This window comes from Microcebus murinus, chromosome 9, assembly GCF_040939455.1.
Source record: "Microcebus murinus isolate Inina chromosome 9, M.murinus_Inina_mat1.0, whole genome shotgun sequence".
In the NCBI taxonomy this organism is placed as follows: Eukaryota; Metazoa; Chordata; class Mammalia; order Primates; family Cheirogaleidae; genus Microcebus; species Microcebus murinus.
In genome coordinates, this window is record NC_134112.1 from 2,390,298 (window position 1) to 2,417,999 (window position 27,702).

The following is a 27,702-nucleotide window of genomic DNA, read 5'->3' on the forward strand; positions in this document are numbered from 1 at the left end:
AAAAGTTACTATATTAAAGTAAATAGATTTTCTAGAAACAGAAAGATAAGGTGGAAATTAAAAGAGAAAAAAATGCTGTCATCACAGGTGGAAAAAATATCATGAAGAAGTTTAACAAGAAATATAAAAAGTCTCTAGAGATAAATTCTTGAGAAGCATAAGAAGCACAATTTAAAATTATATTAATTAAATTGAAAATAATGTAATTTTTAATTTATTAATATAAAACACTTTAAATCTAAAATTCAAAAAGATTTTAGGGGAAACTAAATAATGAATATGAATTATTTCTTAAATATCAAGTGCTGAGAACTATGAAATTGTTAGATAGAGAACTTGACAAGTGCTCACTCTAACAACTGTATCTATCACTTCTGAGTGTATATGTGTCTATACAATTGTACTTGGAAATGTTATTTATAGAGAGAATCTCTTAAGACTCAGCTATTGTTGCTATTATTTGCACAATTATCTTGAGTCTCTTAAAAGTCTTTAACTGCTTGTTTGCTTGATAATGCTATTCTGATAATATAAGATTACTTGACATCTCTTTATCTCTAAAATTACATATAATTATACAATTGCTTTTCATTTCTTCCCTGTTCCCCCTATATGTATGAAGGTATAAAAACCACTCCTTTGTTGAAATCTTAATCCAAACAAAAGATTTGAAGTTCTTTTTTTTATTTAATTTGCAGTCCTTTGTCTTTTTTTTTTTTTTTTTTTTTATATTGACAGCTAAATTCTTTTCTCCCTTCCTTTTTGACATTGCTTCTCCTTGTAGGAGTGTCTTGATAGAGGATGCCATCTCTTCTTTTCTTAACTCTGATTATAATAATTGCTTTAATCCTATGACAACAATATAAAAAAAAGGCCCCATTAGAGTCCTCGTTTTAAAGATACCAGTGTTAGTTGTTTTCTGTTTTTATGCAATTGTCTACATTGGAGAAGTGAACAAGGGTGACCCTTACAAATGTCCCCAGTATGACATTTCATATTATTATGCATTTATTTTTCATTCAAAAGATATTCATTGAATGTCTACTGTGTATCTTCATGTAATTAAAATTTAAGATAAAGTGCTCTGGACTAATATCATGACAAAGAATGGGGCCTCTTTCTAGACAAGGCAAGTGAGGGTGATTTCAACTTACTCGCTTTGGGGGTAAGTTTGATTCCAACTGGTATCAAGGAAAACAAATTAGAGACTTCCATAGTTTAAATGTTATAGTTAGGGGAATGATAAAGACAAAGGGATTTTGTAAGAAATGGTAGATGATGCATAAAATATTCTTTTGTATGTCACTTAAGTTCTGAGGCTGCTGCAAAGCTAACTTTGTTTTTAATTTCTCTCTCTCTCTCTCTCTCTCTGATACACAGGTTTGCTCTTGTAATAATAGTTTCTTTTCTTAGCTGGCTGAGTACCATGGTGGGTATGGTTATGAGTTTGATGTAGACAGATGGATAGAATGTAGCTCTGACTAAGATACAAAATTTGTGTCAGCTTCTTGGGGAGGCTCAGAGGGGTTTTTGTGGCCTTGCCATTTAACCTCACACACATAGCTTCAGAAACTTGGGGGGAGTAATACCACACAGTTAGTTGACAATGCAGAGATATGTTAATATAATCAGGATCCTCAGACACATTTCCACATAATAGTTTTCTGTGCAGTCTAGGGAAGAATTTTACAAGTTGGTATCTTCACAAGTCATCTCTTAAGAAGACTTATATTGCTTGTAGCTGTTCCTTGTTGGTTAACTTCAAGTTTTTTATGTTTTATTAAGTAATTTCAATTGTTCAATTTTTCTTTTTCAACATGAACTCTATTGGGTTAATTTCTTATTTAGGGATGTATTTTCATCAATGTATCACTTCTCACTATACATAAATCAATATTTAATTCTAATAGTTTGTCAGTCTTTTAGATTTTCTAAACAATTTTAACATAAGCAAACAATGGTAATGTTGCCTCCGATCAGCTGATGTTTATAATTAACCTCTTTCTCAACCAACTACCTTGGTAGAATATTAAAGTTTATCAGTGTGGTGATAAAGGCCACTCATGCCTGGCTTTTAATGAGAATGTATCAACTTTCCAGCAATTAATTTATTGCTTATCCAAGCAATTGTCAACATGTCAAATGCCTGTTAGGGTCCAGACCTTGTATCAGCTACTGAGAATCTTGGGACTTTTCTTTGAAATTGATATTATTTATTGAATTGAGAAAGTGTTCTACTTCATGTCTATCATGGATTTTTCATTAACAATATTGTAGAGGATGAATGTTATGTTTGGGTATTGATCAAGAAGACTCATGATTAAATTAATTGTTTTCTCTCACTGATTATGTAATCAATTATGCCAAAGTAATTTTAAATGTTGAAATTTTCTTGTGTTATTATAATAAAATTTATCATGATATAATTTACCATAATACTGGAGCCTCTCATCTTGATTTAGAATTTTAATGATACATGGATATGTGAGATTATTTAGTTATCTCATGTGTTTAAATAAAATTAGCTTATATGAAACATGTATGATATGATATAAATTTTATAAATCAATATATATGTGCCAATGTATTAAAATAGTTACTGCAGGCAATAAAATTGCTTTTTATATTTTCTCCTTATGTGTGTATATTTATTAAAATTATCAAATATAACATATATTGACTTTCACAATTATTTTTGAGCAATTCATAAAAAACCCAATGGCTGCTGTTAAAAAATGGATAGTTGAATGCAAAAACAATTCACAGAAAGGTGTAATCTAAAATGCAAATATATACATATGGATATGCCTAACTTCACTGGTAACTCAGGAAATATAAATGGATTAAAACATGTTTATGTCTGTAACGAGATTTTTAAAAATAAATTAATATCAAGTATAAATAAGAATTTTGGGAAAATTAAAACCCTTTTTTTCAGGAACGAGGCAAGGACTCCTCTTAGCATTCATTTTCAGCATCATATTGAAAGCCCTAGCTAATGAATAAGACCAAAAAAAAAAAAAAAAGGAAATAAAAGGTATACAGATTGGGAAGTAAGACATAAAACTGTCTTTCTTCACAGATAATATGATTTTCTATATAGAAAATATGAAAGAATTAACAAAACATCCCCTGAAACTAGTAAGTCAGGTTGTACCTAGCAAGATTGCTACATGGAAGCTTCATGTAAGAAAGTCCATCTCCTATATGACAGAGATAAGAAACTGGAATTTGAAATTTAAAGCATAATACATTAGAACCTCCAAAATGAAATACTTAAATATAAAATCTGGCAAAATAAGTATAAGGTTAATATGAGGGAAATTACAAACCTCTGGGCTAGGCATGGTGGCTCACGCCTATAATCCTAGCATTCTTGGAGGTTCAGGCAGGAGGATTGCTCGAGGTCAGGAGTTCAAGACCAGCCTGAGCAAGAGTGAGACCCTGTCTCTACTGAAAAAGAAAAATGGAAAGAAATTAGCTAGACAACTGAAAATTAGCCAGGCATGGTGGCGCATGCCTGTAGTCTCAGCTACTAAGGAGGATGAGGCAGAAGGATAAGGATTGCTTGAGCCCAGGAGTTTGAGGTTGCTGTGAACTAGGCTGATGCCACCACACCCTAGCCCGGGCAACTGAGTGAGACTCTGTCTAAAAAAAAACAAAAAGAAAAGAAAAAAACAAAAAAGGAAATTACAAAGTTCTGATGGTTTAATTCAAAGATATTTCATGTTCACCATTAGAAGACTAGATATTGTCAAAATGTCAGTTCTCCCAAAATTGATTTTTAGGTTCAATGAAATTGTAAATCAAACCCCAATTATTAATTTTGTAGATATTGACAAACCGATTATAAAGTTTATATAAAAAGACAAAAGACCGAGATAAGCAAAACAGTATTGGAGGAGAATAAACTCAGAGGACCGACATACCTAAGTAGTGCCCTTACTCGAGAGCTATGCGATCAAGACAGCATGGTATTAGTGAAAGAAGAGACAGATCAATGGAACAGAATAGAGAGCTTGGAAATAAACCCACACAGATACAGTCATCTGATCTTTGACAAGCAATAAAGCAATTTAGTGGGGAGAGGAGTCTTCTCAGCAAGTGGTGTTGGAAAAACTGGACACCCACATGCACGTAAACGAATCTAGACACAGATCACACACACACCCTTTGCAAAAATTAACTTAAAATGGATTTTAGACCTAAATGTAAAAGTAAAATTATGGAGCACCTAGAAGATAATTTAGGAAAAAATCTAGATGATTCTAGGTTTGGTGATGGCTTTTTAGATGCAATACTAAAGGCACAATTAATGAAAGAAACAATTGGTAAGCTGGACATTGCTGAAGTTAAAACTTTCTGCTCTGTAAAAGACACTGTCAAGAGAATAAAATTACAAGCCATGGGGGAAAATATTTGCAAAGTAAATATCTGATAAATGTTTGTAATTTAAAATATACAAAGAACTCTTAAAACTCAAAAATAAGAAAACAAACAACCAAATTGAAATATAGGCAAACTATTTGAACAGACCAAAGAAGATATTCAGATGACAGATAAGCCTATGAAAAGATATTCAACATCATATGTAATTTTAAGGTTGTAAAGTAAAACAACAATGAAATACCACTACACTACCAAAATCCCAAACACGAACGCCGTCAAGTGTTTACCAGGATGAAAGGAACTCTGGACCAGTGGAGCTCTCATTCATTGCTGGTGGGAATGAGAACCGGCACAGCCACTTTAGATGACAGTTTGGCGGTTTCTTACACAACTAAACATACTCTTACCATACAATCCAGCAATTGTACTCATTGGAATTCACCCAACTGCACTGAAAACGCATGCCCACACAAAAGCCTATACACAGATGTTTATGGCAGCTATATTCATAATTGCCAAAACTTGGAGGCAACCAAGATGTGTTTCAGTAGGAGAATGGACTGTGCTATATTCAGACACTGAAATACTATTCAATACTAAACAGAAATGAGGTATCAAGCCATTAAAAGAGATGGAGAACATGCAAATGCATGCTACTAAGTGAAAGAAGTCAATCTGTAAAGGCTATATCATATATGATTTCAACTCTATGATATTCTGGAAAAAAATAAATCTATGGAGACAGTAAAAAGATAAGTGGGTATCAGGATATAGAGGGGGAGGAAGGATGTGTAGGTGGAGCACAGAGGATTTTAGGGCATTTTTGAAACTATTCTGTATGCTACTATGACAGTGAACACGTTATGCTTTTGTCTAAATCCATAGAACACAATGACACCAAGAGCCGCCCCTAGTGTAACTTACGAACGTTGGGTAGTAATGATGTGTCGGTGTCAGTTGCCAGAAGTGCAAGGCTACCATGTGATGTTGACAGCAGGGAGGCTTGCAGGGCGGACAGAAACACACGGGACTCTGTACTTTCTGCTCAAATTCTTGTGAACCTAGAACTGCTCTAATAAAGGTTTTTAAAAAATTGTATCCTGCTTATATCAAAATCTTTAGAAACATTTATAATATCAGAACAATTAGATTTTCGTGATTGTAGTTATAAGGAGTTACTACCAAAGCTTTATTTTGATAGAAAAAAGTCAACGTTGTGTGATTGCCAAAAACAAGAGGTAAATTATTTCTATTATGGTTATACATATATGGAAAATATATTAACATTATGATTATAGAATATTTAGTCGCATCAAAAAATATTTGTTATGTAATTTAAAATAAAAAGTAACATCACAATTTATAAACTTATGGTTCAGATACGTATATTACTTTTACTTAGTACTTATTCATGGATAGTGGGTTAAAGAATGTTATTTTTCTTCTCTTTCTATATTTTCTAAATTACTTATAACTAATTCATGCAATTTTCTAATTACAACAGTGTGTTTTAATTTGCATTTCTGAGCTTTAGATCAGTCTAGATTTCCACCTTTAGTGTTTTTTACTGACTGCTTCACACACACCCTGAACCCTTTTGGGTTTGCTAACCCTCATTCCACTTTGCACAAAATCAAACGAGACGATGAGAGGATGCGTATCAGGAAACTGAAGGGGCATGATAATTTGGAGAAAATGGTCTTTGAATTCTGAACCCACCAGAGCTCTTCTTATGAAGTTAAATTGATTTTGTTCTCTGTCTTCTAATTTCCTTCTGCTCTGGAGTTATTCACTATTGATGTAAGAACTCCATTTGTGTTATTACTACTAAAAATAAAATAATCCTGTGCAGATTTTTTTAAGCGTGTCTGCTCATGGGTTCATATCCTGAAATCATAGAATTATGCAACTGAATGAAATGTGCTATGTATTCTTCAGAATAAACTGAATAGTTCTTTTAACATTGGTTACTAAAATTTCAATATCACATGATTAAAAGTATAGAGACTTATACATCTGTTAGCCACACAGCACAAATAACCACTGCTATTAGTTTTTTTTTTTTATTTATCCTTCCACATATATATTATGCATGGAAAAGGAAATTTAGAGATAGTATCTTTTTTCTCTTTTCTACAAAAAGTGATAGCATAATATACATAATATTTTGTACTTTGCTTTTTTTCCCCCAATGAGTAATTTCTTGACTATATTTTCTTACCCTGTGTAATGAGAGTCCTTATTCTCCCTGAGGCATAAAATACCATTTTATTGATATATCTTAAAGCCAGACCTCTGTTTATGGGCATTTAGCTATGGCTACTGCTTTTGGTATTATAAACAATGCTATACTTAATTACTTTTAACATAAGTCATTTTACAAATGTGTTCAAGTGTTTGGGAGATAAATTTTAGAAATTTAATGACTGAGTTTTAATTTTTTATGCATTTGAACAAGTAATCATGCACACAGATTATAACAAAGTATATTCCCACCAGCTACATATGTGGTTTATCCCACGACCTTTTCCCTACATACCTCAATATAGGATATTGTCAGGCTTTTGGGTCTTTGCTGATATGTTTGGGGGAAAATGATATAGCAAGACATCTTCCTTTCCTTTACCCATTTTTCTGTTGGTGATTTTTCAAATTAGTGGCAGGGATACATTATGTAACTTAAAGAAAATATCTCTTTATATTAGGCATTGTCTATGTTTATTTCTGAATTAAACCTGCTTTTTCATTTGCTTTATGATACTTTTAGCAGATTTATTACTGTCACAGAAATTAATCAATCTTTTATTTATAAATTATTGTAATTTTACAAAGTACTTCCTCAATCTGTAGCTATGTTAATAAAATAACTATAATATTTATGGTTGTATTTTTTAATTTTTTTAAAATAATAGATTCATTTGCTTTACTTGAAATTTTTCTTCGATCAGTGTGGGAGGCTTGCATCAAAGTTCCTTGCCTTCCAAATGGTTCTCAATTATGCAAACAAATATGGAATAAAGGAAATGACTTTTTGAATCGATTCAGATGTCACCTTTAGTGTACTCCAAGTTCGTATATTTATTTGTCTCTGCTTACAGTCTATTTTCTTTTCCACTGGTCTGTGTTGATGCACAAGGACTACAATGGTCTTTGTTAGAGTCTTCCTGAGAGTATTAAACTTTACACTGCTCATTCAGTTTACATGTTGGTAATTTATAATTTTTTTGGTATCTTATAAAGGGACTTTTAAAAATAAATGTTTCAACTATGTGTTTGTTGCATATATAAATGGTACTGATTTCCGTCTATTGATTTTTTTTTTATTTGGGCATATTATAGGGGTACAGATTTTAAGGTTTCAATAAATGCCCATTTCCCCCTCTCCCCCCAAAAGTCTGAGTCTCCATCATGACCATCCCACAGATGGTGCACATCTCACTCATTATGTATGTATATAGCCGCCCATCTACCCCCTCCCACCTGCCCAATATCCTATTACTGTAGTACCTATGTGACCACTTAGGTGCTGTTCGGTTAATACCAATTTGCCGGTGAGTATATGTGGTGCTTGTTTTTCCATACTTGGGAAATTTCACTTAATAGTATGGGTCCCAGCTCTAACCAGGAAAATATAAGATGTGCTATATAACCATTGTTTCTTAGAGCTGATTAGTACTCCATGGTATACATATACCACATTTTATTAATCCATTCTTGGATTGATGGGCACTTGGGCTGTTTCCACAGCCTTGCAATTATGAATTGTGCTGCTATAAACATTCGAGTGCAGGTGTCTTTTTTGTAGAGTGTCATTGGATCTTTTGGGTAGATGCCCAGCAATGGGATTCCTGGATCAAATGGTAGAATCGCTTGTATCACTTTAAGATATCTCCATATTGCTTTCCACAGAGGTTGAACTAGTTTGCAGTCCCACCAGAAGTGTAGGAGTGTTCCTCACTCTCCGCAACCACACCAGCATTTATTGTTTGGAGACTTTTTGATAAAGGCCATTCTCACTGGGGTTAAGTGATATCTCATTGTGGTTTTGATTTGCATTTCCCTGATGATTAGAGATGTTGAGCATTTTTTCATATGTTTGTTGGCCATTCTTCTGTCTTCTTTAAAAAAGTTTCTGTTCAAGTTCTTTGCCCACTTTTTAATGGGGTTATTTGATTTTTTCTTCCTGATTTTCGTGAGTTCTAAGTATATTCTAGTTATCAGACACTTATCAGATGCATAGGATGCAAAAATTTTCTCCCATTCTGTAGGTTGTCTGTCTACTTTCATGACTATTTCTTTGGCTGTGCAGAAGCTTTGTACTTTGATCATGTCCCATTTATTTATTTTTGTTGCTGCTGTGATTGCCTTTGGGGACTTCTTCATAAACTCTTTGCCCAGGCCGATGTCTAGGAGAGTGTTTCCAACTTTTTCCTCTAGAGTTCTAATAGTTTCATACCTTAGGTTTAAGTCTGTTATCCAGCGTGAGTTGGTTTTTGTGAGAGGTAAAAGGTGTGGGTCCTGTTTTAGCCTTCTAGAGGTGGGTATCCAGTTTTCCCAGCACAATTTATTGAAAAGGGATTCTTTTCCCCAGTGTATATTTTTGTCCGCTTTGTCAAAGATTAGATGGCTATATGAGGATGGTTTTATATCAGGATTCTCACATCTGTTCCACTGGTCAATATTCCTATTTTGTGCCAATACCATATTGATTTAATTACTACAGCTTTGTAGTATAATTTGATATCTGGCATATTAATACCTCCCATTTTGTTTTTGTTGCCTAGAATTGCTCTTGATATTCGGGGTCTTCTTTGATTCCATACGAAGCGTAAAATTATTTTTTCTATATCTGTGAAGAATGCTGATGGGATTTTAATAGGTATTGCATTGAATCTGTAGATCAGTTTGGGTAGTATAGACATTTTGATGATGTTGAGTCTACCAATCCACGAGCATGGTATGGATTTCCATCTGTTTACATCCTCTGCTATTTCCTTCCTCAGTGTTTCATAGTTCTCCCTGTAGAGGTCTTTTACATCCTTGGTTAAGTATATTCCTAGGTACTTTAATTTCTTTGTTGCTATTGTGAAGGAAATTGAGTCTTTGATTTGGTTCTCAATTAGATTGTTGTTGGCGTATATGAATGCCTCTGATTTCTGTGTATTGATATTGTATCCTAAGACTTTACTAAATTCATTGATCAGTTCCAGGAGTTTCTTGGTTGAATCTTTGGAGTTTTCTAGATACAATATCATATCATCAGCAAAGAGTGAAAGTTTGATCACTTCTGCCCCTATTTGGATACCTTTGATTCCATTTTCCTGTCTGATTGCTGTAGCCAAGACTTCCAGCACTATGTTGAACAGAAGTGGAGACAGGGGGCAGCCATGTCTGGTTCCAGTTTTAAGTGGGAATGATTTCAATTTTTCCCCATTCAGTATGATGTTGGCTATGGGTCTGTCATATATGGCTTGTATCATTTTTAGGTATGTCCCTTCTATGCCTATTTTCTTAAGTGTTCGTATCATGAAAGGGTGTTGAATTTTGTCAAAAGCTTTTTCTGCATCTATTGAAAGAATCATGTGGTCTTTGTTTTTGCTTCTGTTTATGTGGTGAATTGCATTTATAGATTTACGTATGTTGAACCATCCCTGCATCCCTGGGATGAAGCCCACTTGGTCGTGGTGGATTATTTTTTTGATAAGTGTCTGGATTCGGTTAGCTAAGATTTTGTTGAAAATTTTTGCATCTGTATTCAGTAGGGATATTGGTCTGTAGTTTTCTTTTTTTGTTGCATCCTTTCCTGGTTTTGGTATCAGAGTAATATCCGCTTCATAAAAGGTGTCGGGGAGGTTTCCATTCTTCTCGATGTTGTGGAATAGTTTCTGCAAGATAGGTACTAGTTCTTCTTTGTAAGTGTGGTAAAATTCAGGTGTGAAGCCATCTGGACCGGGACTTTTCTTTTTCGGGAGATTTTTAATTGCTGTTTCTATTTCAGCTGTTGAGATTGGTCTGTTCAGGGAATCTATTTCTTCCTGGTTGAGCCTAGGGAGGCTGTGTGTTTCAAGAAATTTGTCCATTTCCTCCACATTTTCCAGTTTGTGTGCATAAAGATTTTTGTAGTATTCATAAATTGTATCTTGTATCTCTTTGGGATCAGTTGTGATATCTATTTTTGTATTCCTGATGGAGCTTATTAGAGATTTCTCTTTTCTGCTTTTCGTTAGCTTAGTCAATGGTGTGTCAATTTTGTTTATTTTTTCAAAGAACCAACTTTTTGTGTTATTAATCTCCTGAATAGCTTCCCTGTTTTCAATTTCATTTAGTTCTGATTTGATCTTGGTGATTTCACTTCTTCTGCTGGATTTGGGGTTGGTCTGTTCTTCTTTTTCCAGCTCTTTGATTCGTTTCATTAGATTGTCTATTTGTGATCTTCTTGTCTTTTGGTTATAGGCATTTATAGAGATAAACTTTCCTCTCAGAACTGCTTTAGCTGTGTCCCATAGGATTTGAAAACTGGTCTCTCCATTGTCGTTTTCTTCATAGAATTTTTTTATTTCCGTCTTGATTTCTTCATTTATGAAGTAATCATTTATTAGGAGGTTGTTTAATTTCCAAGTTTTTGTGTAGAAATGTGAGTTTTTGTTAGAGTTGATTTCTACTTTTATTCCACTGTGATCTGAGAAGGTACATGGTATGATTTCTATTTTTTTAAATTTCTTGAGATTTTCTTTGTGTCCTAGGATATGGTCTATCTTAGAGAATGTCCCGTGAGCTGATGAGAAGAACGTATATTCAGTGGATTTTCGGTAGCATGTTCTGTAAATGTCAGTCAGACCCAATTGCTCTAGAGTTTTGTTTAAGTCCATTATTTCTTTATTAATTTTCTGTTTGGAGGATCTGTCTCGTGCCGTCAGTGGGGTGTTGAAATCTCCGGCGATTATGGAGTTGCTATTAATCCATTTGCTTAGCTCCAGTAAGGTTTGCTTTATGAAACTGGGTGCACCTAAGTTGGGTGCATATATATTTAAAATTTTTATCTCTTCTTATTGAACTGTGCCCTTCACCATTATATAATGACCCTCTTTGTCTTTCACTACTTTTGTTGGTTTAAAAACTAAATCGTCTGAAATTAGAACTGCCACACCAGCCTTCTTTTGGCTTCTATTTGCTTGGAATATTGATCTCCACCCTTTTATTTTTAGTCTATATGCATCCTTGCAGGTTAGATGTGTTTCCTGAAGACAGAATATACTTGGCCTAGATTTTCTTATCCATTCAGCCAGCCTATGTCTCTTGAGTGGAGAGTTTAAGCCATTCACATATATTGAGAGAACTGATAGGTAAGGTAGATTACTGTTCATTCTGTTGGGTTGGATGTTGTTGTTATGATTTCTGTCTTGAGCCATTGTAATATCTGGCCTTGAATATTTTTGGGTTTTGGTTGTTTTTATATCCGTGGGTTATTATTATGATGTTCCGTGCGTAACGCTGTTTTAAGTACTTCTTGTAGGGCTGGTCTTGTCTTGGTGAATTTTCTGAGCCTTTGCTTGTCTGAGAATGTTTTTATTTCTCCTTCATATACGAAGCTTAGTTTTGCAGGGAATAATATTCTAGGCTGGGCATTGTTTTGTTTCAAAAGAGTGAGAATGGGGCCCCAGTCTCTCTTTGCTTGTAAAGTTTCATTAGAGAACTCTGATGTTATTCGAATTGGCTTTCCCTTGTATGTTACTTGCTTCTGTTGTCTTACAGCTCTTAGAAAGGCCTCTTTAGTTGATACTTTGGTCAGTCTGATGACTGCATGTCGTGACATCTTCCTGTTTGCATTGAATCTCCCAGGGGTCCTCTGAGCTTCTTGAACTTGTATATCAAGATTTTGAGCAAGGCCTGGGAAATTTTCCTCTATTATATCTTCAAACAGCTTGTCCAACCCTTGAGTGTTGTCTTCTTCCCCTTCTGGTAACCCTATGACCCTCACATTAGGTTTCTTCACATAATCCCACATCTCTTGTAAGCTTTGCTCTTTTCTCTTGTTTCTCTGCTCTATTTCTGTGACTGATTTATTTAATTGGAGGGTGTTATCTTCAAGCTCTGAGATTCTTTCTTCTGTTTGATCTACCCTGTTCTTGAGACTTTCCACTGTATTTTGTAGTTCCTTGAATTGATTCTTTATTTCCAGGAGTTCGGTTACACTTTTCTCCATTGTGTCTATTTCTTTTTTCCATATCCTAGAGGCTTTTTGTGGTTTCTTTATATTGATTATTGAGTTGTTGTTTCAGCTCGGTGTGTGTTCTTATGATCCACATACAAAATTCCGATTCTGTCATATTGGTTTTCTGATTTTGGTTGGTGTCCGTTTCTAGGGGGCTGGTGCTCCTCTTTGGGGGTGTGTTTTCTGTTGGGTTCTTCATATTTCCTGAGTTCTTTCGCTGATTTCTTCCCATGTCGATCAGTTGTTGTTTCTTTCCTTAAGTTATTGTTTGGGTATTCACACACCTTGTTTAGTTTCTGAGGCATTAGGTGGTGTTTGTGGGTGAAATTGGACCCCTCCCTGTATATTGAGTCAGTGGGTGCCGTGGAAAGGCTGTGCAAGATGCCATCCCTGTCAGTAGGAGGCGTTTGCTTGGAGGAACAGGCTATGCTGTTGATTTTGTGTCCTGTTATCAGCTCTTGTTCTGGGTGGAGCTGGGTTGGGTAAGCCTACCCTCAGGCCGTTAGCAGGGGTCAAAGTTCTGTTCTCTGCTTCTAGGGAAAGCTGTCAGGGTGGGGCTTGAATGGTCCCGCTCAGCCAGAAAGTCTGGGTGTGTGGGTGGGGCTGTCTGAGACCCGCAGTCTGGAGCGGGCCTTGCTTCTTTCCACCCTCCTCAAGTCCGCAGCTACTCCTGGACCTCTGCCAGCAGGCCAGACCACAAGCCTCCAGGCCTCCTGGGACTGTGATGTCGGCGGGGAGGTTCCCTGCACAGGAACACCACCTGGGTTGGGCGCACGGCCTCCTCCTGGGAGGAAGGTTGCCCTCTAGGACTCCGGTCTGCCCCTGGAGGCACACACACCTCAGTAGGCTGTTCACATATAACCCTTCTGTGCCCCGGGCAATGCTAGCCCTCGGTGCAGGGGATCTGGTCTTTAGGTCCAACCTCTGGGTCCCAGAGTTCAAACTGTATCCCCACCAGGGAGAGGATTTCCGGTCCCAATTCACCCACAGGGAGCCCAAGCTGGGTCTATGTGTCTCAGCCTCTGAGTCGGCACCGTTCTCCTGGGAACACGGTGCCAGCAGCACCTGGGAGGGCGGGCAGGTAGGGAGCTCACAGTCTGAGTTCCCCTGAGTCAGGTGTAGGGTCCCAAACGGGAAGGTCCCGTTCCCTGGTGGTGCCTCCGGCTGGTGGCTGTATTGTCTCTCTGGGCAGCCGCGGGTAGGGTCGGCGGAGGGGAGGAGGAGGCAATATGGCGCCCGCTTCGCGGCTCGGGTCGTGCACACGGAGGTTCCCGGAGGAAGTTGGGAACCTGTTTCCACGTCTGCTACAGGCTCACTGCTGGCTGGCAGCGGCCATCTCTGGTCTGGTGTCCGCAGGACTCTCCACCCGCTGGGGAGCCCACGAGCAGTCCCAAATGCAGGGGAGGGGAAACAGCAAATCCACCTACCTTTGCTGCTGGTCTCCGGGCTGCTCCGGTGGTCTCAGCCTCCAGTTCTCCTCCGCAGCCTCCTCCCGTGGAGTCTCCCAGAGTCTCAGGTACCCCTCCTTCCGGCCCTCATCTGCTGTATTCTCATCTTCTTGCTTCTTTCCTCTAATTTCTGTTAGAATCTGTCTTTTCTGCAGAGACACTCTGTCTGGCAGTGTTTCTCGTCCGCCATCATGCTCCCTGTCTATTGATTTTGCACATCACTACCATATTAATTCATTCATTGTTCAAAATAGTTTTTCAGGTTTTTTTTTTCTCATATATTCTTGGTAAACTAACACATCATTTATTTAGCCATAAATTTAGCTCCTAATTTCCAATTTGTATATCTTAATTTTATTTTGTTTACCTGTTTGCGTAGTATCTTCAAAACAATGTTTAATAATAGGGATAATAAGAGTGTTTCTTTCAATGTCCTTGTTGTACTAGAATATCAATTGTTAACCAATTAAGATGAATGGTGGAGTTTGGGCTGAATGTTAAATTTAAATTAACAGAATCTTAAATTCTGTTAAGATTACAAAGGTGCTAGATCACCATCATTTCTTATTATACTATTATAAAATTATTGATAATAAAAAAACAAAAAAACCCAAAAATCATATATAGAAAACACAGACATAAATTACTTGTGTTATTTCAAATATTTGTACCACAATAAAATGCAGCCATATAGAATAAACAAAAAAGATTACAAAGGATTATGCTTTATTTTGTAAATAAATATTTATTTTTATATTTCAAATTTAGGAAAAATGTCAATGATGATTAATCTGGGACAGTTTTTCTCAACATATGATGTACCTTTCAATATGGAAGTTAATGTGTCTTTAATTTGAAAAATGAATCACCAAGTATATACTAAATATTTATTCAGCTTTCTTCTTCACAAACTCCAAATTCTTATGCTGGTTCTAATTTACTTGTTTTTCACTTTACCTATAATCATTTTAAATTCATTATTTACTTTTAAAACTTGTTATTTTAATCCATATTGTTTTTATTCAGTATTTCACGATGTATATTTTCCTATTTTTTTCTATTTGTTGTAATATATGTAATCAATTTTCTCTATCTTTTCTCTGTTCTACCAGCTTCTACTGCATATATACATATATAATTTTTAAAATTTTTTTCCTGATTGGTTTCATAACTGTTTTATTGTCTTATTCATAGACATGATTATTTTATTTAGCATTATTAAATGTGAGGCTCAATGTTTGTTTGGATCAAGTTTTCATCTGTTCTAACAATTTCCTGAAATGTGTTCTGTTCATAGGATTCCCTATACTTTTCTCTCCTTTTTCTTTTTTGGTATTGTTATATAGATGCTATCTTAGCTTTTATTTTATTTTATTTTATATTGCTTATCTTCAAAGCAGGTAGATTTTTCCTGGTCCATCTTCAGAGGAGAAGTTCAGAGCAATACTGCAGTTTGTCCAGTTCATAAAGCAAACATTCTCTCATTCCTTCTTTTACTTTCTGCAAATGTATTTTGTTTTTCTTTGAGGCAAAAAAAAAAAAAAAAAAAATCAGTGCTGGTGTTTAGTATACTATACGGCCATACACTTTGCTATTTGTTTATTTATTTATTTATTTTTTCTTTTTTTTCTTTTTTTCTTTTTATTTTTTTTATTTCGGCATATGATGGGGGTACAGATTCATAATGAGTGAGATGTGCACCGTCCGGGGGATGGTCATGCTGGAGACTCAGACTTGTTGCGGGAAGGGTTAAAGGGCATTTATTTATTTATTTTTAAGACAATGTACCTAGATATCTCTGTTGCAAACAACAGATGAAGGAGGACAAAATGGGGGGCTATATGTTTTTAGTTGATATCATTTAGTAGTAATTTACATCACATAATTATTATTGAGCTATCCAGATGATGTAACATGTCTTTAACTAATGCAAGAGAGGATTGGGATCACCTAATAAATTCTTTCAGGAATCAGCTGGAGGATTACTCTGAATAACAATGACAGATACTAATAATTATAAAAAAGAAATTTAAAATTTTATCCACAATAATTTTTTTCTGTTTTCCAGGTATATACTTTGAAATTCACAAATTGATCTACTTTAGAAGTCAATGGTTGAAATATGAAAATACATTGGATTAATGTTATTAAGATAATGCCTTTGAGAAAAGGAGAAAAGTCTCTTCAGTCTCAAATGTATATTTTTTAACCTTTCTGCAGGCTTTTCTCTGTGCCATTTTGTTCATTGATCCTACTTAATTAAAAGTGATGTATGTTCATATATATGATATGAATTACATAAATGAACATACCCCTCATGTTTTCCTGCTTATAATATAGCTTCTATTGGATTTAAAGATCATGTTAGATGCTATTTATTATACAGTTGCTTATTGAGAATACTTGCATGATACTCAGATTTTATAAACAAAACTTTATTTCCCTTTTCATTATATATATATATATATATATATATATATATATATATATATCTCCATTATAATAGTTAAAGGACTCTGGTTTGTGTTATTGATTGAATGAGATGTTATCCCAAAATTCATGTGTTGAAGTCCTAACCCCCAGTACATCAGAGTGTGACTGTATTTTAAGATCAGGCCTTAAAGAGTTACATAAATTAAGGTGAGACTATAAGGGTGTACCCTAGTCTGATATGACTAGTGGCCGTATAGCAAGAAGGGATTAAGACTAAAACACAGAGAGGACAGGATGGAGGACCAAAGACACCACTAGTTAGAATTTCTCTGTAACAAGGATAAATTTTAGATGACAGAATAAAAACAGACAAATATAGATCAGAAGAAGGTCTGAAGGAAGGGTGCCGGAACCTACAGGAGACTCCATTGGAAGAGATTGTGGAGCAGAACTGGAATGAGAAAGGCATTGGTGGGAATTAAGCCCTGAGAGGCTTGAAGACCAGTGAGAAGGGTAGGTGGACTGGCTAACATCCCCCTCCCTCACATCTCAGACTGTTGGTGGGCTTCCAGGATGCTGCAGAGACCTTCTGCTAAAGTAATCCCAGAGACTGCTGCTGCCAGTGAGTGGAGAGCTTCTTGCAGACAGGGTTCCAGACTTTCACTATCCCCCTGGGGCACCACCCACCCTACAGACCCAAGCTGAAGGCCAGGTGCCATAATGCTTCTCTACCAACTTATGCCTTTATTCTCCTCAGGGTACCTAAACCCATCAGGTTCCATGTTGCTGGTTCCCACATACATATTTCCCAACTCCAGTCCAGATTGCAGGAACCACAGGAGTTCAGTGGGTCCCAGGTGATCTGCGTGACTCCAGAGCCCCATCATTCTGGGTGGACTGCAACTGAGAAGAGGGTTAGAGATGACCAGAGGATAGACCTTTCATTACCTAGACACTTTTTCACCCCCTTACCTTCCCCACCCACAGCTGTCAAGAGAGACAATTGAGAAACCACATGGAGAATGGGGCTCAAACCTTTCCTTTTGTGGTCCTGCAGCAGACTGACAGAAGCTTGAACTGTTAGTTCCCTGCCCGGGGGCCCTCCCTGGTGCTGCTGGCCCAGTAACTCCAGCAGAGCAAGATACATCATGAGGTGGAGGGACATTGAATCAGTTTGAGCACCCTGTTGAGAGAGACTTAGGACCAGAGTCCTTCTCCTTGGCATGGTCAGGTTTTGATCTCTGGGGCTCAGGGATGGATGTAGGTCAGATCATGTACACCTAGGACTCGATCATATTGACTGTGGGCACAGAGCAGTTATTTTTGCACTAGTGTAGCAAGACGTGGGTGCCTACAGGGGCAGAACAGGGAGGAGAGTGCAGAGTGGGTCCTAGCTGTGGAGCACTCATGGGGCACACCTCCTCCCATAGGAGGGCTACTCTCCCAGCTGAAGCCAGGGTCCTGGGCAGGGAATCTCCTGGCCTGCATCACAGTCATGGAGGAGCTCCGTGGGCTTGAGGTCCTGCCTGTCAGCAGAGGCCTGGGAGAAACCACAGAATAAAGGAGGGTAGAAAGGAGTGAGGCCTGCTCTAGACTGCCGGGCTATAGGTCTCAGATAGCTCAAACCCACATACAGAATTTCCGATTGAGTGGGCCACTTCAGCTACTACCTGACAGCTTTCCCCAGAGGCAAAGAACAGATCTTTACCCTCTGAATTTGTGGGGCTTGAAGCAGGCTCACGAAATCCAGCCATGTGCAGCCTCACTCCCCGACCCGTCACTGCTGAGGTAAGAAATAAAGACATACCTCAAAGTTGCAGGGCACCACCCACCACTTGTTATATTCAAGTGTTTCTCCTAAGGAAATACAGCTGGTCCCTGGATGCAAATGCAACATTACAGATTGTTCCTTCTAGCAAGTACCACTTACTGACAGGGGGTCAATTTGCACACCCTATTACCGCATTTACTCACTCATCATAAAGGGTGTGGTGGAATCATCCCACACACAAGCACCACCTACTGGCTCAGATATTAAACTGGGTGTGTCATTATATAAATAAAATAAAATCCAAAGGTAAGAAGCAACAGCTGCTCCAAATGAGAAGGAATCAGCAAAAGAACTCTATAACTATGAAGAATCAAAGTAAAAGGACACCTCCAAGAAAGAATACCAGCTCTCTAGAAATGGAAACCAACCAAAATAAGAATATTGAAATGATAGATGAGGAATTTTGGACATGGATTGTAAGGATGCTCAATAAAATTCAAGACAAAATGGAAACCCAACATAAAGAAACCACAAAAACAATTCAGGAAATGAATGAAAAAAATCACTGAAGAAATTGAAATACTAAAAAAATAAAATAAAATAAAACAGAACTTCTGGAAATGAAAAATTCATTTAAGGAATTATAAAACACAGTGGAAAGCTTTAAGAATATGTTCGATCCAGCAGAAAAAAAGAATCTCAGAGCTTAAAGACAACATATTTCAATTCAACTAGTCAATTGAAGAGATAGAGCAGAGAAATAAGAGAAAGAGCAAAGCCTACAAGAAATACAGGATTATATTTAAAGGCCTAATGTAAGACTCATAGACATCCCTGAGGGTGAAGCAGAAAATACACAAGGGTTGGATAAAATATTTGAGGAAATAATGGAGAAAAATTTCCCCAGCTTTGCTGGTAATATAGATATCCAGGTACAAGAAGCTCGAAGGATTCCCAAGAGATTCATCACAAAGGAACAACACCTCAACACATAGTCATCCGACTGCCAAAATAAACATAAAAGAGGCATTCCTATAAGCTGTAGGCAAAAGCAGTAGATAACTTACAAAGGGAAAACCCATCAGGATTGTAGACTTTTCAACTGAGACTTTACAAGGTAGAAAGAATTAGGTCCCCATTCTTAGTATTCTCGAAGAGAATAATGCCAAGCCTATAATTGCATACCCTGAAAAACTAAGTTTCATATATGAAGGGGAAATAAATTATTTATTGAACAAGAAAACACTCACCAAATTTGTCAAAATAAGACTTGCCCTGCAAGAAGTACTCAGAACTTCATTACACGTGAATCTGTAAAATAGACATGAGCCAGTGAAAAATCATCCAAAAGCAAAAGGTCAAAAGCAAATACCACAATGGCTCAAGACATTAACCAAAAAAGGAACAAAATTCTACTCAACAGGATGAACAAAAATCCACCCTACTTATCAATTCTTTCAATAAATGTGAATGGCTTGAACTGCCCATTAAAGAGACATAGGCTAGCAAAAAGGATAAATATACACAAGTCAAGTATATGCTGCTTTCAGGAAATACAGCTAACACACAAGGACTCATTCATACTCAAGTTTGGAAGGGGTGGAAAACAATATTCCATGCCAAAAGAAACCAAAAGAAAGCTAGTGTAACAGTTCTCACATCAGATAATATAGTCTTCAATTCAACAAAAGTAATGAAAGCCAATATTGGTCATTATATACTGGTAATGGGAACAATTCAACAAGAAGACACTATTGTAAATATTTACACAACTAACACAGGTGATCCCATATTCATAAAGCAAATACAACTTGATCTAAACAAAATAATAAACAACATCACTGTAATAGTTGGAGATTTCAACACTCCACTGACATAACAGGATAGATTCGCCAAACAGAAAATAAACAAAGAATCTACAGACTTAAACAGAACTCTAGAACAAATGGGAATGAGAGAGTTACAGAACTTTCTACCCCAAAACCACTGAATGTATGTTCTTCTAAACAGCTCATGGGACATTCTCTAAAATTGATGGCATCCTAGGCCACAAAACATTTCTCTAGAAATTTTAAAAAATATAGAAGTTATACCATACATCCTCTCAGACCACAGTGGAATAAAATTAAAAATCAACTCCAACAGAAACATTCATCTCTACATAAAGTCATGGAAACTAAACAATCTATTGCTGAGCCAGTCTTGGGTCAAGGAGGAAATTAAGAAGGAAATCATAAGATTCTTTGAACTGAATGATAAATGGGACACAAGTTACCAAAATCTGTGTGACATAGCTAAAGTAATCCTAGGAGGAAAATGCACATAGCATTAAATGCCTACATCCAAAAGACATAAAGATCCCAAATCAGCAATCTACTGAATCAACTCAAAGAACTGGAAGAGGAAGAACAAACCAACTGAAAACCCAGCAGAAGAAAAGATATATCAAAGATCAGAACAAAAAAAAGAACTATACAGAAGATTAATGAAACAAAAAGCTGGATATTTGAAAAGATAAACAAAATCGACATACCTCTTTCTAGATTATCCAGAAGTAGAAAAGAATGGACTGTAATAAACTCAATAAGAAATGCAAAAGGAGAAATTACAACACATACCACAGAAAAACAAAATATCATCAATGAATACTATAAAAATCTTTATACACATAAACTTGAAAATGTGGAGGAAATGGACAAATTATTAGAAATACACAGCCTCCTTAGGCTCAATCAGGAAGAAATAGAACTCCTGAAGAGACCAATGTCAAGTACCAAAATTGAAGCAGCAATAAAGAACTTTCCTATAAAAAGAGTTTTGGACTAGATGGTTTCACTCCTGAATTCTAACAGACTTATAAAGAACTGGTGCCTATCCTGGAGAAATTATTCCACAATATTGGGAAGGAAGGAGTCCTCCCCAACACAGTTTATGAAGCTAATAACATCACCCTCATACCAAAACCAGGAAATGACCCCCCAAAAAGCAAACCAATATCACTCATGAATATAGATGCAGAGATTGTTGATATAATCCTAGCAAATTGAATTCAGCTGCTCATCAAACAAATAATCCATCACAACCAAGTGGGCTTCATCCCAGAGATGCAGGTATACATAGTCTGTAAATGTAATTCTCCACATAAATAGAAATAAAAGCAAAGACCACACGGTCCTCTCAATAGAAGCAGAAAAAAGCATTTGACTAAACTGAGCACTCTTTTATGATAAGAATCCTTAATAAAATAGGCATAGACGGACTTGCCTCAAAATTATCAACAAATAGACAACCTACAGAATGGGAGAAAATATTTGCATGTTACACACCCAATAAAGGGCTGATAACTAGAATCTATTTAGAACTCAGGAAAATCAGCAAGAAAAATCAATCAACCCAATCAAAAAGTGGTCAAAGGACACAAACAAAACTTTTCAAAAGTATATAGACTATGTAGTGAGTGTGATGCGCACCGACTGGGGGATGGACATTCTTGAAGCTTTGACTCGAAGGGGGAGGGAGGCAAGGGCAATGCACATAACCTTAACATTTGTTCCCCCATAATACGCTGAAATAAAACATAAATTAAATTTTAAAAAGTAAAAAAAATTCTTAAAATACAAATTGATTTTTATAAAAGCTTATGTGAGAATTTGTTACATATTTTCTGTTTTTCTAGACATAATTTCTTGTCCTTTTATAGCTTTCTCTTTTGCATCCAGCAAAACAAATGATAATAGTTTCAAATTAATAAAAAGTTTCAGTTCTGTCTTACTTGTATCATATCAATATTACCTTATTCAATCCAGTCAGACTTACTAAAGTAGATATGGGCTCTAAAAATGACCAACATACTTTGAATTTTATCTATATATTTACTTTTCTTAAATACTTTCAATAACCCTTTCAATAACCCTTGATTAAAATTAAAAAGTGAAAAAAAAGTAGACAGACTAATGGCCAACAAACATATGAAAAAATGTTCCACATCTGTAATCATCAGGGAAATGCAAATCAAAACCACAGTGATGCACCAATTAACCCCAGTGAGAACGGCCTTCACCAAAAATTCCCAGCACAGTAGATGTTGGTGTGGCTGTAGAGGGACAGGAACACTCCTACACTGCTGGTGGGACTGCAAACTAGTGCAACCTCGATAGAAAGGAGTGTGGCGATACTTCACAGAGCTTAAGTAGAACTACCGTTTGATCCAGCAATCCCACTACTGGGCATCTATCCATAGGAAGAAAAGACATTCTATAAAAAGACCTCTGCACTTGAATGTTTATAGCAACATAATTCACAGTTGCAAAGATGTGGAAACAACCCAAGTGCCCATCAGTACATGAGTGGATTAATAAAATGTGATATATGTATACCATGGAGTATTACTCAGCCACAAAAAATGATGAACTACCTATTGTATCCCCTGGAGGGAGCTGGACCCCATCCTTCTAAGTGAAATATCATAAGAATGGAAATACTAAAGCACCACATGTACTCACTATTAAATTGGTACTAATTGATCAACTCTGATGTACACATATAGGAAGTGACATTCATAAAGTGTCCAGCATGTGGGAGGGGGAGGAGGGGATGGGTAAATCTACACCTAACGGATGCAGTGTGTGCTGCCAGGGGGATGGGTCTACTTGTTGGGAAGTGCAAAGGCAATTTATATAATCAAAGTGTTTGCACATTCATAATCCACTGAAATAAAAAAAATAAAATTAAAGAAAAAGACTAAAACAGAGAGGGAAAGACCACATGCAGAAACAGGGAGTAGACAGCCATCTGCATGCTGCAGAAAGAGTCCCTGGGAGAAACCAACCTGGCCAGCACCAAGGTTGCAGAGCTCTATCCTCCAGAACTTTAAGAAAATTAATTCCTATTGTTTAATACTTTCGATCTTTTTTATAATAGCCACAACAGATAAATACAGTTTACAAGTTCTTTGTGAATGTTATTATATAACAAGAAAAAAGAGAATGCAATGATGGTCAATGCAAGGAAAAGATAAAGAAAATTACGTATCTACTATCTCCAGGGATATAAGTAGCAAGATTTAAGGTACCTTCTTTCTAAATTGCTGCCATTAATCTCTTGTAGTCCTAAAGCTACTGTGATGCCCCTCCCCACTCGCCATCAGCATCTGACTCCCAGGAAACTAATTTCAGCCATCTGGGAGTCATCTGAAGTCTTAGTTTTGGGCAGTGGTCTCACTGTGGGGTTAATTGCTAATGTGTGTGTGTGCGCATTTAAATGTGGCTTTAGGTCACTTAGTTCAGCTATGGCCTGGGAGGAGTGATTGCAGACATAACAACTTCCCAAATTTAATCTACTCTGAAAAAGTGTATAAGCACTTAGGTTAGTAAATATAAAAGAACAGAAGGAAGAGCCACCATGGACTGCTGTCCTAATGTAATCATTAAGGTGCATTTCTTTCTACTCATTCTTCTGTGCTTCCCTCTTTTTGTGGTTTAAATATGTTTCTACAAGTCTACTTTTTCTCTTAGTAAAATAAAACATGTATTTTCCTCACTTCATAATATCTCACCCAAAACAAAGGCTGTAATATAAAATGTTTCTCCTATTGTTGAGCATTTCGGAATTGTATACAATTTTCTATTCTTGTTACTGCTGGAGTGAACAGATGGAGGATCCTTGTTGTTGTTTTCAGTATGTGCTGTTAATAATCCGCCCGGCGAGGCCCCAGGTGAGGTTGATCGCCGCCCAGTCTGCTCCACCACGATGCTGTCAGTGTGGCCGCGGGACCACTCTCGGTAAACCTTCACCACATGCCCATCAGAAAGTCTTCTCCAATCCTGTTGAATTAATTTATGATGTTAAGTGCTATATAACATATTTCCATGCTTATCAGGAGAATAGGCATAAAAAGTAATCTCTGCTCCTTAGACATAGAAGAAATGGATGTTATATAATATGCTATGGAGGGCATATTCATATTTGTTAAAAGAATAAGTATAGAAAAATGATCTTTGCTCTCTTAAGTATAGTAATATAAACTGTATTTTATTGGGAGATTCTTAGAGGGGATATAATAAAGATATAATGAATATAATAAAACAGAAAATCTCATTTTTTAAAAATGAAAATAAGAAATATCTTTACCATCATATGGAGTTCAAGTGGATGTAAACTCAAACTTTCTTGCTTAGAGTCCTGTACAAATTCATTCTGGCAGTGCTTTTACATTGATTAATCTAAATCTATTTTTTGCCTTTCTTGCTATATACAAGATATGATATCTTCTTGCAAAGCTAGGCAAAGCCTACAAATAGTATAATTAGGTCAGATGCTTCTTATTATTGTCTCTACAACATAAACACGTTCAATACACACACAAAGCAACTAAAAACAAATTTTTAAATCAGAGAAATGCAAACAAAACACATAATGTAACATTTTTTGCACTTTGTAAAAATAATGAGAATAAAAATACCTATTAAAATGATGTGCTAGAGAAGATGTGGACTAATAGAATCGCTTATACATGACTTTTTAAAATTATTTGGCATTGCCTATTAAAATTGAAATTCACACACTCCATAAGGCAGCAATGTCATTTTTAAGTGAATATTCAAAAAAATTCCTGCACATTCTAACCAGATTTTAAGACAATGCCCAAAATAGCAAAATAGTGGAAACAATCCAGATGTCCATTAATAATACAAAAGAGTATTAAGTCATTTTTATAGCCAAAATAACACACTCCATTCCAAATGAATGTCCATTCCAAATGAGTGATCTCCATCTCCATGTCACAACAATGATAAATAACTTTGCAATAGGATGTTGAGTGGAAAAAATTCAGAAGAAAACAAACAATACACAATATTCTTTTTATAAAAATTGAATTCAATTAAAACTAAATTTCATATTATTTGAACACACATAGATATCACATAAGATATATATATATATACACTCATATTGTGTACATATACATATATATGTGAATATGTATATCTATCAAAATAATTTTAAAATGTAAAATTCAGGATATTAATTACTGAGGTGGAAACAGATGAGAAAATCAGCCTCTCAGTAATCAATAAAAATGCCTGCCATATAATCTAAAAAATTGAAATATCAGAACTACCTAAGAGACTCCTAACATTATACTCCTCTGTGTACCCACTGTATGCCTTTTGCAGATATTCAATATTTCAAATTCTGACGAAAATACTGTAACTCTTGTATAGATCCTAAGTGTTTTACTGGAAAAAGCTGGAACTTCTTTTAAATGTGTATCATTATTACTTCTTCTAAGTGACCATTTTGAAATTTCCTAGTCAATGATAAGTGGCTTTTTCCCCTCTTTGCTGAGTCACCAGGGCTCATCTTCTTGTAGTATCGCAAATGCCAGTCTCTCTGTTGACCCTAAGACAAACTGTGGAGAGGCACTTGACTCAGGTATAAAAGAAAACTTGTCACTTTGATGTACGGAGGAAATGGTATATGATGGCCCTTAGTCTCTGGCTCTTAAGCTGTCTCTGCCCCACAATTTGTGCAATGCAATTTGTGAATTTGCAAATGTGTGCATATTTGGATGTGTATAATGTTCTCTGTGTGTGTATAATTATGATATATATTTTGATTTGGGTTCTATTATTCCCCATAAGAAAAAAATTAGAATGTTATAGGGAAGAGGTATACATATCCACATAAATATTTGTTTCAAAATACTACCTTATAAGTTGGGCATAGATACAAAGTGTTCATTATCTTTAATAAGGATGAATAAAGAAAGCACAAAAGAGAGAGAAAAATGAGTACAAATAGACTACAGACAGAAGATTGTCTTGAACTAGTGAGTAGCATTAAATTGTGCACCTGAGTTCTATAATCATTTCACAAATATTCCTTAAGTTCTGATTTTATGATAGGTATTAGCTAGGTTCTGGAAACTTAAAAAAAAAATACTAAAAATTCTAACTGGTTAAAAGAGAGCAAGGGCAAATTTTAATTTATTTTATTTTATTTTATGGAAACAGAGTGTCACTGGGTGTCCTGGGCACAGTGCAGTGAGGGCGGGTCACGCAAGCTCCATGTCATGGACTGTGAGCGATCTTCCCACCCCAGCCTCCCGGGTAGCTGGGACTAAAGGCACTTGCCAGAGCGCCAGACTGGGTTTTGTTGGTTTTGTGTATTTTTTGGGTCTTTTTTTCATTTTGTTTCTGGTTTCTAAGGATAGAGATGGAGTCTCACTGTGCTCAGGCTGGGTCGAATCCCTGAGCTGCAGCCATCCTTCCACCTCGGCCTCCCAGAGGGAAAATAATTTTAGAGAAGTTATTAAAATGATTTTGATGATTGAGTTATGCCCAAGAAGACATTTTTCAGCAAATATTCACATTAAAAGATGAATCTTAGAAATAATTTAGTTCTGGAAAGTTATATAGTCTCTAGAAAATTGATCTTCAGGGTATATTTTTGTTTTAACAATATTTATTTTATCATCTTAAATAGTCATGCTAGAAATTATCTTAATAGTCAATACACTGCTATCATTCATTGTTTTCTGTTCTGTTTTAACCAAAACTGAAGTGCACTGTTTTCAGAAAAAAAAATTATTATTTTCAATGAAAGTATAAGATAAAATAAGAAAAAGATGACTTGACTTATAAAACAAAGTCATATAAGGTCAATTTTTCTTTATTGCAGGGTATGGCTGCTGGGAAGGGGTCTTTCTATGCTGCCCAGGCATCACTCCAAGTGATAAAGATCACACGTTAAGCCACGAGCACAGACCTTAACTCCAGAGACCATAGCTCAGGGTCCGAGTGATCCAGGAGTTACCCAGGAAATAACGTCTGAATAAAACAGGATGGTTCATGGGGCAGACTCTTGATTGTACTAAATTTAACCACGCTTTCCATAGAAATAATGGGAAAAATTTGAGACAGACAGTCTTTCAAAATCATTGTTAACACTAGTATTTTCATATCAGTGTATTTGAGCTCATTATGTTATAAGGACACTTATTTTTTTGTAATTATAAAATTGTTTTCCCCAAAAACTTCTATTACAAGACTATTTTTTAAAAAGTTCTCATTCTCATTTTATTTTTCTGAATTTAATTTTCTAAGAGTAATTTGAAAGACTCATCTTTCTTCTCTCTCCAATCAATTTACTTCCCAGCCTCCACTGCCCCAAGAAGAAATGGCTCTGGCTGCAATTCTATGTCGTGCTTTGATGACTAACTCTCCTTATTCATCTCACTCTATCTTAAAGTAACAATATCTCTTACAATTTGCATAGCCTTTCTGCCTCTGTTCAAGTGCTTTTGGAGATGGACAGTTCACCACGTCATTTTACTGTGGATCATTCATAATTCTTAGATGATTTTCCCTTAAATGAAAAGTAAGCCTGACCAAGCTAATGTAATTCCTTGGCTTACATGGTTTGAAACATATTCCAGAGCCTTTTAA